Here is a 10836-nt window from a genome sequence, read left to right as displayed (position 1 = left end):
ATGGTGGCATATTCGGATTTTGATTGGGTTGCTTGTCCTTCATCTAGACGTTTTGTTACTGGTTTCTTCATCTCTTTGGGTGGCAGTCCCATCTCTTGGAAGTCCAAAAAGCAACTTACCGTTTCACTGTCTTCTGTTAAGGCTGAGTATAGAGCCCTCAAGAAGACTGTTGTTGAGCTCACCTGTTTATTTGATTGCTCCTTGATTTTGGCATATCCGCTACACTTCATGTATCTATTTATTGTGACAACCAAGTTGCCTTGTGTATTGCTAGAAACCCTGCCATGCATGAGCGCACCAAGCATATTGAACTTGATTGCCATTTTTTCCGATAGAAACTTGTTGATGGTCTGTTGTCTCTTTCATATGTCCACACTTCTTCTCAATTGGTTGACATTTTTCCCAAGCCCTTATCTGGTTCACAACACAGGTTTCTCATGTGCAAGCTGGAAGTTTACTCACCCTCCGGCTTAAGGGTGGGGGGTGAGGAAGGCCCAACTTAGTTCAACTTAGTTTTCTTCTATATTCTATACATTTTATGTTTACAGTTAGCCTAGAAAGATAGTACTATATATAGAATGCAGATTTTTTTACTGTACAACAATTTTGACAGATGAAATAAAAGATAAGTTGAAATTATTTCTCTCTTCCTCAATGAATCTCTAGAATGTTCTAAGGTTTTCTTCACCGGAATCCATGGATATTTCTATCTCCGAGCTAGAATTTGACTAGAATGCAATACACTGATTCAGACAATTTCAATATAAATTTGTTGGGAGTTGTAGAAGACGAGGTTTTCTTGTAGAAATGGTAGGAAAATCAGTTTTTATGCTAGAGAAATAGAGCAACAAATAAGTTGGAATATCAAAGCAGCTCTGTACAAAGCTTTCCCGCTTCAAAAAATGGATCTCCACTGGAATCAACATTTCATGTGGAAGAAAAGTTGAGACCAAGTATTTAACGTAAAATTGTGGTGTGGAATAGATCACAACAAGAGATGATTAAACTTAACACAAATAAAAAATTTCTGGAGCATAACGAAAATGTTGGAATAGGAGGCATGGTCAAAGACAACATTGGAGAGTTCAGCCTTGAGTTTGCTATTTCTGTTTGGTGTAAAGATCATAATATTGTTGAGGCAACAACTGCTAAGTGTGTTGTTCAATGTCTAAAGAATAATGGGCATCAACGAGGCATTATAGAAATTGATTATTTGCTCATGGTTGATATGATGAAGAATTGAACTTTTCAAAATTGCAACTTGAAGATTATCATGGATGAAACTGTTGATTTAGTAGGGAATGCTGATTTTTGCTTCCCTCGTTGCTACAGAGAAGTCAACACAATGGCGGATCATCTTGCTAAATTAGCTACAATGAAGAATGAACCTATTTTATGCAACAAGCTAGATCAATTGCATAGTGGGATTAAAGGAGCTTATTTTCTTGATAAGATGCAATTACCTAGCATAAGGATAAGATACGACAAAGTTAATTTTTTTGTAAAATAATATGTATAGTCTCTAGATATGCGGAAATATAAAGCAGTTACATGCTTAAACATTCCCCTATTTGTGAGGATTGCTTGCAATCTCTGATGTATATTTGAGATTAAGGCAAAGTCCGTCCTATTTGTTGTGCTTCTACATGATATATATACATATATCACGTCAAATGTAGGAAGTCTACAACATTTATGTGCCTATATAAAAACTTATTAGGAATAATTAATAAATTTAATATGAAAAAGTTTTTTCATTAATATTTTTTATTTTATTGGTTGCGTCTTTCTCCAAAAATCATATCATGATCTTATTCATATTATTACAGTAATAATTGTGAGCATAACTTTGAATAGGGACTTGTAAACCAAAATGCAATCATATTAAACCCTATAGTATAATGATACAATTTATTTGGTGAGGGAATTGCTTTCCTCCAAAAAGTAACTAACAGTGAATAACATTAGAGAGTAGTAATTGATATTTAGCCACTGTCCCTATAAACAACTTTTCTTGCACCTACGTGTGCGTGCAAAAAGAGATTAATTATACACCTTTGACAAACCTTCATGGATTAATCATATTATTCGCTAAATAAATTGCAATCCTGTAAGGTAAAACAAAAAGTATCTCCACTAACATCTTATTCTTCTCAAAGCAAAAAAGTTCATTTAAATTCAGTTCTGGCATTGATATTTATTTGATCCAACTTTTATCAAAATTAAGTATAGGAAAAAAGTTTTTTTGATGGTGCCCATCTTCATAGAAAAGATATTAAGACCATCTCCAACTCACTTCTATTTTACTCTCCATTCTCTATATTTGGAGAGTAAATAGAGAATGGGCACTCCAACCCACCTCCATATCACTCTCTATTCTTCAAATTTAGAGAATTGAACTACTATTCACACTTTCTATTTCACTTTTTCAATACTTTATTATTATTTCTATTACTTTCTAATTAACATATTATTTTACATACAATGTCATTAATTAAATATCTAATATTCATAATTCTTTTTAAATGTAATATAATATTTTTAAAATATATTATTTAATATATACTACTTTCATCCCGAATTAATAGTATTTTATTTTTTTCTAATTTTCGTCAATGATATAATTTGATTTTACTATTAACTTTCACTATAAAGAATACACAAAAATGTTAATTTAAAAATACAATACATAATATGATAATTTAAATACAAGATAACAATACATAACATAATAATTTAAATACAAGATAAAATACAATCATAATAATTAATTCGCGATGAAACAAGAATCATACCCAAAAAAATGTTGAACGTGCATTCACAGTTTTGCAATCACGTTCTGCAATTATTGCAGGACCGTCACGTTTTTGGAGAAAGGAAGTGCTACATATATAATGACTACATGTATTATACTGCACGACATGATAATTGAGGATGAACGTGATCTTAATGCACCAATTCAAGATGTCGTAGAGGCTCCAGCTCCAACGACAGAAATGGGGGTAGATGAAAATCTCCGATTTGAACAATTTTTAGCTAGACATAAAAAAAAATTAAGGGCATAAATGCTCATTTTGAACTCCGCAATGCATTAATAGAGTATTTATGGGAGCAGCGTAATAATTTCGAAAATTGATTGTTTATGTAATTGTATTTCACTTTTATTTGAATCTGTCCATTAATTTGTATACTATATAATATTTTCTAGCAATTTATGTTATTTAAAATTTAGAATAAAATGTAATTTTATATTTAACAAAAAAAATGAAAAAATAAATTTTTATATCACATGAAAATTATATAAAATAATTATTGGATAAAAGAAATAAATAATTTATATTATGAAATAAGAAAATAAGAATGAAATAGAAATAATAATATAATATTAAAGAGAGAGAGAGAGAATTCTTTTTTAGAGAGTAAAATAGAGAATTGGATTGGAGTTGGTTGTCTGAAAAAATAGAGAACTTTATATTTGGAGAGTAAAATAGAGTAAGATTGGAGATGCCCTAAGGGACGGTTTGAATGAGTTTATAATTTATGATATATAAGTAAAAGTTATAAATTATAATTTTTGGCTTATATTTTGTTATTTTGATTTAAAAATAAGTGCTTCAAAAATATTTTCTAAAATTTTATATAAACATTATAAAACGTGTTTAAAAGCTATATTAACTTTAAAATACTAAAAGCTAATTCAAATTGATTACAACAACACACTCAATATAATCACAAATGGAGTGGGAGAGTAGAGTGTACACACACCTTTTCTCTACAAAGTAGAGAGGTTATTTCGTATGTAGATCCTCGTCTTAAGGGGATTAGTCCAAATTAAAGCAATCCCAAAAAAAGCAATAGAAGTACAAGAAATAGCATATTAAACCGCCAGTTAGTATTAAAACAATAATTATAACATAATATGATAATCAAAATACATAACACAACAAATAAGGGAGAAGGCATAAATTTCCCCTTGAACTTGTCCCGAAAAGTCAGTTACATGCTTAAACTATCATAGTGACCTATTACACACCAATACTATTCAAAAGTGAATTTTCTTACCCCCTAAATTTGACGTGGCAAAAAATAAAACAAAAATAAAAAATAGGTGCGTCAATTTGAAATTAAAATTAAAAAAGAAAAAGTTAGAATCCTCTTTTCCACCCCTACCTCCTCCCCCCCCCCCCCCCCCCACACCTCTCCTTCTTCAAACCCACCCATTGTCCTCTTCTTCTTCATTCTTTGTTTTCACCACACTTCTTTATTTTTTATCACAATCTTAAAGCACAATTTTTTTTAATTTGCAATCAGGTTAATTCCCATAGATTTGTTAGTGAATAATTATATTTTATCTAGAAAATTTTTGATCAATTGTTTCTATCTTTTTCATTTTTTATTTTTTTTTTGACTTTGTTAAAGAAATTTTGGTTGTTAATCAATTTTTGGGTTTGGTGGTAACAACAGCTTTATGGGTTTGGTGGTGATGGTGGCGAATGACAAACATTAGAAGAGGTATTGAAGGTGGTGAAGAAGAAAAAAATGATAATGGTGGTGGTGATATTTGGTGTTGGGTGACAAAGAAGAAGAAGAATTGAAGGTGATATAGTGGTGGTGAAGAACAAAATCAATAGTGAAGGTGAGGCAGAATATGATTTTCCGATGAAATGAGAATTGAAAATGGGTGGAATTAGTGATGAAGAAGATATAATTATTAGAGAATTAAAACAATTAATTAGGGATTAGTTAGAGTAAACTATAGTTAACAAAAGAAAAGTTAATTAATAAAGAAAATAAAATAAAAAATTATAATTTATGACATGACGCTGACGTAGCGCTGATGTGGCAGCGAGTGTAATACACCACATAATGTGAGAGTGGTGTTACACGTCTCAAGGTGGTAATAAATTCACTTTTAAGTAGTTAAGATGTGTAATAGGTCACCATGATAGTTCAAGTGTGTAACCGACTTTTCAAGACAAATTCAAAAGGAATCTATACCTTTTTTCCAACAAATAATAACAAAAATCGAAGGACAACTGACTTTATAGGAAAACGTAAACTCATGAGAGTCCATATCAGCATTCAGCTGAACCAAAGACAAAAAGTTAAGCATGAGTGAATAATGACTTGTGAGAAAAAGGTCAAAGAAGGCACTTGATTAAAGCCAAAAGAATAAGCAGTTTCTGGAACCAGACAACTCCCAGCATAATCTTCATATGCCCAATTTTGCGCCATCATGTCACTCTCACTCTAAACTAGTACGATACGGTCTACATGGTACATAGAAAAAGTAAAAAAGTTCCTTGAAAAAACATATGAAAACTTTGTATATTATTGTATATTGGATTATTATGTTTTGGGTTAAAGATTTGTAAGGTAAATTTTGGACTCTATTTTTTACAAACAAGTTAGTTAATTGTACTTTTTATTAAAAAAAAAATTCCTTATAATCATTGGATACAATTTTATCTTCTCTTGTATTGGTAGCCTGAAGGAATCCCAGCAACCACTAGCATTTGCTCGACAATTTTCTTTTGTACACCATGATTAATTACCTAATCATCATAAAGTCAATAGGTTTTTCATTAATTATCGAAATAAAATTAGTTATGTGATCAATTTAATTTAGACAATGAGTTAATTAGATGATAAGATCATAAATTTGATAGGCTATCGCCAATTTAAGGTATTATCTGAGTGGCAGATTTCGCTGAAAAAAACAGGTATATTATTTAATTCTGAGATTGATATGTGTCTCTTTGTAAAAAATAAATTCGTGTCGAAATATCATAAGAGGGATAAATTTGAATCAAAATAACACGAGAGATATATTTAAACTATTTAAGATAATATATGAATATATTTGACCCTTTTCTATTTTTAAATATGTAAAAAAGAAAAGTTAAACAATGCTATAAATAATTCTAATGACCAAAACGGATACTAAAAATAACAAACTAAATTTAAAAAAAAAAAATAATTGACGGAATACAGATGTTAGTGGGCAATAAACAAAGGTGTTTTTGGGGAGTGGAAATAATATGATGGAAGTGAGCTTAATGATAGTGGCAAGCTCACGCTAGACCGTAGGAGCCGCCACGTGAAGCCTCCCATTATTTCTCCTTTTTGGGTCCACCCACTTTGCTCTCTTCGGCTACCACCTCATGCCGGACCCTTATTTAATTGGCTCAACTAGAGCCAGCCAACATGTTTATTAATTCAATGTTTAGGGGCGAAGCTAGTACAAATCTAAGGGGTCGTTTGGTAGGCCGCATTAGAAGTTTTATGATTTATGTAAAGATAAAAATATTTCTTAAATTATTGTGTGTGTGAAACAATGAACCAACACTTCATAAAAATAAACTCTGCATTACTAATCTCTGCACTATTAATCCCTACATTACTAATCCCTGTGTTATTAATATTTGTAGCAAACGACCCCTAAGAGGTTTATTCGAACTTATACAATAAAAAATTATATTGTTTATATACAATTAAAAATATTTTTTATGGATATATAATAAATGTCGAACCTCTTCAACTTTTTCTAATGTTTACTTTTTTTTATATTTTGAATCCAATTAATGAAAATTATGGTTCCGCCGTTGTCTATACTAGAAGGGGCAAAATGAAGAGTTGTTTGGTTTTAGCAAGGTGTGAATGAGAAATAAGAATGAATGGAAAATATGGGGAAACCAATTTGGAGGAAAAATGAAAAATCATTTCGAATAGAAAGTCTTTGAAAATGAAAAGTCATTTCTCACATATTAGTAAAAGAAAGAAAAAAGTGTTGTCTTTCTATTATAAAACACTTCCTTTGGCTCTTAAAGGGTTAAGTAGAAGGTGTGGAAAATTCTCGTGTAATGGTAAAGTCTTTCAGAAGGAACATGTTCCTTCCGAACAAATATTTCTTTTCCCAAAAGATACAAACATTCTGGAAAGACATGTCTGAACAGATGAGTCCACACTCTTGTCTGAACAGACGCATTCCTTGCTGCAATTGGATATACATAGAGAGATTTCTCTCATTTTTCAAAACAGATCGACTGAGTCTGTGTGTGTTCTCATTGCTGTTTTTGAGTTCGTTGAAATCATTGAAGTTTGAGGTACCGCTACTTCTTTAATAGTTAATCTGTTTTATCTTGGGAGTAATTAATCTACAACCTGGGATACTTGATGGGATTAAATTTCTTAAGATACACAGTGGATTCTGTGGACTCAGATTATTTATTTTTTGTTTATTTCATCTATTTTGTTTCTGTTTTTACTAACCTGAATACATGAGATAACAAGAGTTGGAACGGGGTTGAAGCGGAAACTCTCCATGAGCTGAAATAGTGATATTATATACAAGGCTAGGTATATGTGTATATATAATGATAAGAGTCGGTGGTCTGTAGGAAGCGTATTCCTCACGGGCAACCAGGGGAGGCTCAAACCCGTTGGTGGCCTAAGGCCAAATCAAACTAGAGGCCTTAAAAAAAAATTATAAATGTTTTTTATTTTAAATCTATTTTTCTAGCTTTTTGAGATGCAAAGTTGTTAATAATTTTTGTGTAGTCAATCTCTTCTAATAATTCTTTTTCAATCGATAATATAGCCAAACCACTTAATCTTTCTTGAGACATTATCGATCTTAAATAATATTTTATTATTTTTAATTTTGAAAAACTTCTTTCGACTGAGGCGACTGTTACAGGAATTGTTAACATTATTCTATAAGCAATGTAAGCATTTGGAAAAGAATCAAGTCTTTTTATTTGATTGAGTATCTCAATTAGAGTATTGTCTTCTACTTTTATGATTTCCCTTAACACTTTTAATTCAGAAAATAAGTCTAAACCATCAATATCGGAGTGAGTATTATGTTTTAAGAAACATTCAAGTTTAAGACAATATTTTTTCAAATTCTCAACATCTAATGATCTCAATTTTTTCCCACTAAATAGAAAACCAAAAATATTTTCATATACTTCAAATTGTTCAAATCTATTTTGAAGTGAAAGATGACTTTGTCTACTATGTATAAGAAGTAATCAACTCTAAATGATTCTTCAAGAGATCTTGTGATTTCATTATCAACATTCTCATCAAATTGGTTTTTTCTATAAATTACACGTTTCTTACGAAATACAGGTTCTATATTCATTTCTAATGCAATTTCCTTAGCCGAAATCATAGTACTTGTAAATCCTTCTTCTCTATATGTTTTAAAAAAAGAAACTAAACCTCTTAATTGATCTATAGCGACATCAAAATCTAACAAATATTTTAAAACACTATTTACAATATCAAATAAAAAATATAATAAACATAAGACACAAAACAAAAATAATATTAGAAATTAGAATGATATTACCGAATTCAAAAGTTATGAAGACTTGATTTCCAAAAATGAATCGGGCTGCTGCAATATAGTTTTCTCCAAATTTAAAATATAAATTATCAATAGAACGAGTAAATTTTTAAGCTTTGAATAAGAGAGAGATGTAAGATTAGAAAAAAAAAGTGAGAAGAAATAGAAGGGAGAAGGATAGAATATATAAAAATAAAATTAGAAAAAAAATAAGGTTAAAAAAAAAAAAGATAGCTTGTACATTAAAAAAAAAGTACACAACTTTTTATTGAAAAGTCAAAAAGTCATAGTCACATCTATCATGGTTCTAACAATTTTATTTTTTTTAATTTAATCCTTCCTAATTAACTAAAAAATGGAGCCTTTGCATTTATTGTCTTAGTTCTAATATTTTTTTTTTTTAATTTAATCCTACCTAATTAACTAAAAAATGGGGCCCCCTAAAATTGGGGGCCTAAGGCAAAAGACTTTTTTTTAAGCCTTACCAGCCGCCCCTGCGGGCAACAACAATTAAATCATGTTTTTCATTTGTGCATTTATATATTTAGCATGTGATTATTATATAATATATATTCTACTTGCAACACAATATCTACCTCTGATCTTCCTCTATTTTTAACTTGATTCATTTTCCCCTTAAAGTCATGTCGTTAATAGTTCTACAACCCGACATTAACCTGTAAACCAACAACCATGGGTTTATATTTATTACTTGAGAAGGATTGAAGATTTTAAGTTTTACAACGACCTAGCTCAAGCATATTTATGACAGTAATTGGGTTTTTTATTAGTTAAATATTTAGTAATTTTTTGCTAAATTATTAAGTTTTCTTGAATCACTATTGTTTATTACCTTCCTTTAAGCCACAATTAGTAATCACGCATATCCTTAAAAAGATTCCTAATATTTCTAGATGGACTTACAATTTACATTTTGTTGGTGCACTTTGATAATTATAGCTTAAGATGATTTTTTTTAGGAAGGTGGAATTCATTAGTAAATTAGTTGAGGTGGTTAATTAACTTCAAACGTGGAAAAGGGAAAAGGAGAGGTTAAGTTCAAAATTAGGAGATTCCCATTAATGAATTGTTATGATTTTCAATTTATCGGTTATTAAGTCGAATCATAATGTTTTTTTCGTTCATTCAACTAAATCAATGCTCATTTATTAATTAACAAGAAAAAATCCCCAACCTTTATCATTGATCAGTTACAAAAACCCATGAAACAACCTAGAAGGTTAAAAAAAGAGAAAAGAATTGAAAAGGCAAATTCGGACATAGTGAACTGCACTAGTGACTTTAGTGAGAATAAGCCATACTAAAGAATATTAAATAAGCTATGAAATTTATCGAAATTAATAGTACTACTGTCTTTGGTGACAACAAAGGGGTAACTAGAATTAATGACAACTCGTTGGTTCAACTGGTCCCAATTGCAGTATTTTTCTACGCCTTCGATAAGTATCGTTTTAAATCATTTCATACCTATTAAGAAAAATAATAAATATAAGATATATATATATATATATATATATATATATATATAGTTTATTAGATGTTTCTTGAAATTTGAAAATAGTTATATTATTTTTATCTTAAATTTTAAGGCAATACTTATTTTGGAACAAATTTTTTTCAAGCTAACACTTATTTGCAAGTGTGATTAGGGGTGAATATGGTATGGTACGGTATTTGAAAATTTCGATATTGTAATTTCGGCATTCGGACGTTTTTAATACTATTATATCATTACCATTAATTCGGTATGGTTCAGTATTCGGTTTCAATATTTTATGATTTGATTAATCGGTAAGAATAGTTTGTTCAATTTCGACTAATATATACACGTCTAATAGAGTATTATGATTTCGACAATTCAAAAAAAAGATCTCAATTGTATCACACTAACACATTACTCATGTAGAAATATGTATATTCAAAAGAAAGTACAAACAACTCATTTTGTTAAGCAATTATATTTCAAACAAAATATAAAGTAATCAAAGTTTTAATTTCAAACATGAATATTAGGTTGCATATTTGTTAGTATTTTAATAATAATAATAATAATAATAATAATAATAATAATAATAATATATATATATATAACTATATACTTCGACATGATATCGATATATTGATATGTTATTTCTAAATATCAAATATCGTACCAAATATTTTTAAAAATATATTATATATCATATCAAATACCGTAATACCAAACTAATATTATCAAAAAATTGATATGATATGATAATTTCATATATATCATACCATGTCCACAAAAAAGGGTAGGGACAGGGGAGAATGCCATTTGTCCGATCTGTCTGCTCCACCTTTATTTTACCTCTTTTAGACAGGAGATATTGTCCAAACCTATAATTATTTGCCTCAATACCATCTCATCACGTCACCACCTTAATAAACAAAAACAAGAAATGCTTTTTTATTCTTATTCAGAATTTATTTATCCAACT

Source organism: Solanum verrucosum, unplaced genomic scaffold (assembly GCF_900185275.1).
Source record: "Solanum verrucosum unplaced genomic scaffold, falcon-dt-bn FXZP01001031.1, whole genome shotgun sequence".
NCBI lineage: Eukaryota > Viridiplantae > Streptophyta > Magnoliopsida > Solanales > Solanaceae > Solanum > Solanum verrucosum.
Note: the sequence above shows the minus strand (reverse complement) of the source record.